Source organism: Mesitornis unicolor, unplaced genomic scaffold (assembly GCF_000695765.1).
Source record: "Mesitornis unicolor isolate BGI_N332 unplaced genomic scaffold, ASM69576v1 scaffold16859, whole genome shotgun sequence".
NCBI classification, from domain to species: Eukaryota; Metazoa; Chordata; class Aves; order Mesitornithiformes; family Mesitornithidae; genus Mesitornis; species Mesitornis unicolor.
This window is the reverse complement of record NW_010209438.1, coordinates 7,932-12,865: the sequence shown is the minus strand read 5'-3', so window position 1 is coordinate 12,865 and position 4,934 is coordinate 7,932.

Sequence of the window (4,934 nt, the reverse complement as noted above, 5' to 3'; positions counted from 1 at the left end):
CTGGCCGCGGGCCTGCGTGTCCCGTCGCCCACGCTGGGGCCTGCGGCGTGCGGGCGTCGCTACCCTGGCGGCTCGTCGGGACTACGGGGTGGTAGGGGGTAGCCGGCGCTGCTGAGGCAGCTCGAGGCCTCTGCCGGGCCCTGAGGCTTGCCGTGGCGAAGGGGAGAGGAAGACTCTGGTCGGGGAAGGGGGCCCAGCTGGGCCCGGCGGCGGCAGCAGCTGCTGCGGGGGCGGGCGGAAGGCGCAGGGCAGCCCAGTCCCCGCGGGGCCGCTTGGTGCCTGGGGCAAAGGCGAGGCCGCGTCGCCGGTGTCGGGACGGCCGGTGGTGTTTCTGTATGAAAATGTTACGCTTTTGCTCGGCTTCAGCCCGGAGACCTCGGGTTTTACTTTGGGAACAGGCGGTTCCTGCCCTCGTCAGCCCTGCTCATCATGGAGCCCTGCCTTAGCTGTTGATTTAAAATACATAAATAAATAAAAAATTGTTTGTTCCAAGAGTGCTTGCCTAGGTCAGTCCGAGTGCTGCAGTGCACTTGTTGGGATTTTGGCATTGTGCAAGGTCAGCAGCAAAAATCGTCTGATGGGGAAGGAGTTTCCCTTCTCTCCCCATCTCGTCTTTGCTTTCTCCCCAGGGTGGTACCATGCGGGATGCCTTTGCTTCCTAAAATTTAGCATGTGGAGCCAAAGAGCCATGTGACACGCTGTCCTTGTGTGCTTCTGCTAGTTCCCAGTACCATTACAAGAGCATTGATTGAGGAGAGCAATAGTAAAGAAGAGAGTACTAAGTGGAGTTCAGAGCACTGCTTGGCTACAAAGTTTTTTACAGATTTCAAGGCAAATTAATTCTTGGGTAAGTATCAGTACTTGCAGTTGCAGCTAGAATAAACTCATCCTTACGCTTTTTATGTTTTAGGATTTAATGACGAAAACGCAAATGGTGAGTTGGTTGTGGTTGTTTCCATTCTATTTCTATTTCCGTTCTATTAAGTAGCGCATCTGTTCATGTTAAAGGTGTCCAAAATACACCTAGCGGGTAGTGAGCTTTATGTGAATGTAAAAGTATTTTCTGTTGCTGTTATAGAGGGTCCTTTGACAGAGGCAAAGAGAACTGCTTTAGATTAAAGCATTAAAAAATAAAGGGCCTGTGTGCTTTTTGCAGAAGATAACGGTTTCTTGCTCTTGCCCTCTGCCATGAAACTCAAGAACTTCTACTCACCATGTGACCAAAATGTAATGTTTTTAGGTAGTGTTATGTGTATTTATGGAAAGAGTTCTTTTGTCAGCTGTTTTGCATCTTTGAATGCTATTATTTTTCACTGGACTTGGGTATGTTTCTGAATGATTTGTTTAATAGGTCTTCAAAATAATTAAAATGTGATTAAAAGAGAATATAATTGGTTAGGAACAGAGAGACAATTCACATCTAATCCTTATCTTGCAGGGACCGTTAGAAAAATACAAAACTAAACAAAAAACAGATAATTTGGAAAATAGCTTGCTATCCCCAGAACTGAGCTTCTCAGAAGGAATGAAAAAAACAAGGAAAAAAAAAAAGAGAAGCAGAAAAGAGGTGTAAAGGGTAAGCCAGTTTAAAACTGAAATGACAGACAAGAGGTTTGTTACTTACCAAGTTAAAAGGTTATTTTTCACAATTTATTTTTATTTCACGTGTGCATGATTTGAAGTAATTTCAGTGAGTTAATTTGGACAGCTTCTCACTTCTTGTTCTCTCAGCTTCTGAACATGTAAACGTTATTTCTAATGATGACATCTAGAAACTAGAGGCCCAAACTTTTTGTTCTCTTCTCAACAGTAATATAGAGGTTAATAAAATTGTCCTTTGTAATACCAGCTACTTCTAAAGCTTATTTTTAGAGGCATCACAAAGCTCTTTAAGTGTCTTCACCCTGAACTGGAGGGACTATTGATCCCACCTAATTTGTCTGCAGCGTGAGTACCTGAGTCAATGTACTGAAACTTTGAAAAGGGTTCAGCAAGTTTGAGAGCCGCAGCGTCTTGAGAAGGAATGAACCACTCCTGTTGAACTTGGTATGAGTTCCCACTTCTTGCAGAGATGCCATACAGGAGGTGCATTTTAGAAGGACAAGGAACTACTGGAGAGAGTCCAGTATAGAGCCACTGAGATGATTAGAGGACTGGAGGATCCCACTTATAAGAAAAGGCTGAGAGAGCTGAGTCTGTTTAGCCTGAAGGAGGCTGAGGAGGGGATCTCATTAATGCTTATAAATATCTACAGGGCAGGTGTCAGGAGGATGGGACCAGACTCTTCTCGGTTGGTGCCCAGTGACAGGACAAGGGGCAATGATCATAACTGGAACACAGGAGGTTCAACTTAAACATAAGGAAAATCTTCACTGTGAGGGTGACAGAGCACTGGACCAGGCTGCCCAGAGAGGTTGTGGAGTCTCCTTCTCTGGAGACATTCAAAGCCTGCCTGGATGCGTTCCTGTGTGATCTTCTCTAGCTAATCCTGCTCTAGCAGGGAGGTTGGACTAGATGATCTTCACAGGTCCCTTCCAACCACTGCCATTCGGTGATTTCCCTTCTTGGGGAGGCAGAATTTCCCAAGCTTTGTTTTGTTTCAGTACTTGTAAGTTACATTTTGTCAGTAGCTTTTCTGCTGCGGATCCCTTGGCTTGCTTAAGATCTCATCGCTGCTTTCTTCCAGCTGAGGGAAAGCCTGGTGCCCTCAGCTTGCCTCAACTGGTAATTAATAGAGTGGGAAGAACCTGTCAGGTAAGGTGTTTAAGTTACCCTAACCCATGCATCACTGAAGGAAGGGAGAGAGATGTGTAAGTGGATGAGGTAGATGGAGGGCTCAGTAACCTTCAGGTGGCAAGTGGTGACAAGCAGCTGGCAACAATGACCTGTAGAACCAGTGCTGAGGAGGAACCCTGCAGGTGAGACTTCCCTCCTACACTTTTCTTGTGTCTGCTTCATCTGCTTTCATGTTGTAAGGTCAGTTCTGCCAGCCTTCAGCGTTGAGTCTCCACTTGCTTTCCATTCATTAGTCACTGCGGGAACCCAGTGGCGCACCTGACAGTCATGCACACTGCTCTCTAGTACTGATGGGAGCCTTCTGCAGAGACTAGTATGACACAGACACAGGGTTGAACTGTGAATCATCATCATCTTCAGTTCACATCTCTCCCTTTCTCCATGCCCTGTCTTCGTACTTCTGTGCCTGTCACTGAAAGCGCGGCTGCTGAAGATTTTCATCAAGTCAAGTTCTGTGCTTCTCGACCTGTCAGCTGCCTTTGATGCCTTTGGCAGTGTCACAAAAGTGCCTTTCCAATTGTTTTTTTAAGTCATTTTAATATTTTCTTCCTGAGATTTCTTTTGTGGATTTTCTCTGTTGGATCCCTTTATTTCTGCTGCACTTTGTCTTGTAGGTAACCTGCGAGTCTGAATCTGCACATCATGCCTGCCACTTCCTGCCCCATGTGAAAAGGCATGCTTATTTCCTTGATGTATTGAAAACACATCCCTGCATCTTTTCTCTCCTTTTTCCCTAACTTGTGTCAACAGTTCAGGCACTATCTTTGATTTGGAATTTTCCCTCCTCATGTATTTTAACTTGCTGATTATTTTTGTGTAGCTGCTCTGTAGCTGCAGCCTTTCTTCTTTGTGTGTGCAGCTCAAATGCTTGTTTGGGCTCCCTACGCTGCCCAGTTCTCTGGTTTGCCTTCGTTCTTCTACCCATCTGGGAAGCTGCTGCCTCCGTCCCTTACCCAGTGCTTTGGTCAGCTGTCTTTCTGCTCACTGGCAATTGCAACTGACAACGTTGCTGGAGGTTGCTGTTATATACAGCATGTTTTAAGAGAAAAACTGGGGTTGCAACAGAGTAGTGGTGAATGACAAGGACAAATGCACTCGTTCAAGAGTTGGAGTTTATTAGTTTCCCAAATAATCTGCTCAGTTAGCGAATGTTGGTGCTGGTTTTATCCCTATTATTATTATTTTTATTAACATTGGGAGAGCTGAATTTTAACTAGGCAGTTACCAGAGGCTTTCAGAAGGTTTCTGATACATATGCATGCATAAAAATACATACATGGTGTGAGTGTGCGTGTAGATACATATGTTGCTCTTGCATAATGAATATCATTCCTTTGATTATGCAGCATTGTCATTCGATACGTGTTCATATTAACCCACAGTCTGCTAGCTCACAGGCAAGGGTGTTGTAAAATCTCTCAGTGCCAAATGGGATTTAAACTGTTTGTTTATGTAAGAGGTACAATAACTCTGGAATGAACAGCTATTGATGTGCATACTGTTGGCTTATCTCATAGTTGTCACCAGTGATACTTAAAGCTGTAGCACTTCTTAAAACATTTGAAAGATGCTAATTGCCCACTGGTAGTTATTCCTGTGCTGTCAGATTTATTTCACTGTAAAAACTGTGCATAAGCTGTTTGTGCTGCAGATGTTAATGGGGATAGCATGTCTGACTTCTTAAAATTAGACTAAGACTTTGTTTCTGTAAGTGTATCTAAATAGACGTAATTATGTTAAACTGGAGATCTGAAAATTTTAATGTAACATTTCTTAGCTTGTTCTACAACATTGTGCAGCTTACTACATCATCTCTCTTTTGGCACTGCTTTAACTTACAGTGCAGAAAATCATTCTTAGTCATGCCATGGATTGCGAGAGCTCCATACTGATTGCAGTTTTGGATGTGTCAGAGATCAGTAGAAATCCCTTTAGTTTGAGAGAGCTATAGCTTAAATATCATGCTTTTCCTGAGTGGTTAGCTTTCTCAGACTGAGCTGTTAATCTTGTTTTTTATTAAAAAACTACTGGTTACTGACCAGTACTGTAAGAGATGGTTTTAAAGAAAATAATTCGATGATAATACCTTGCATGAGTCATTAATCATGAGTCATGATCAGCAGGCAGAAATGTCCAAT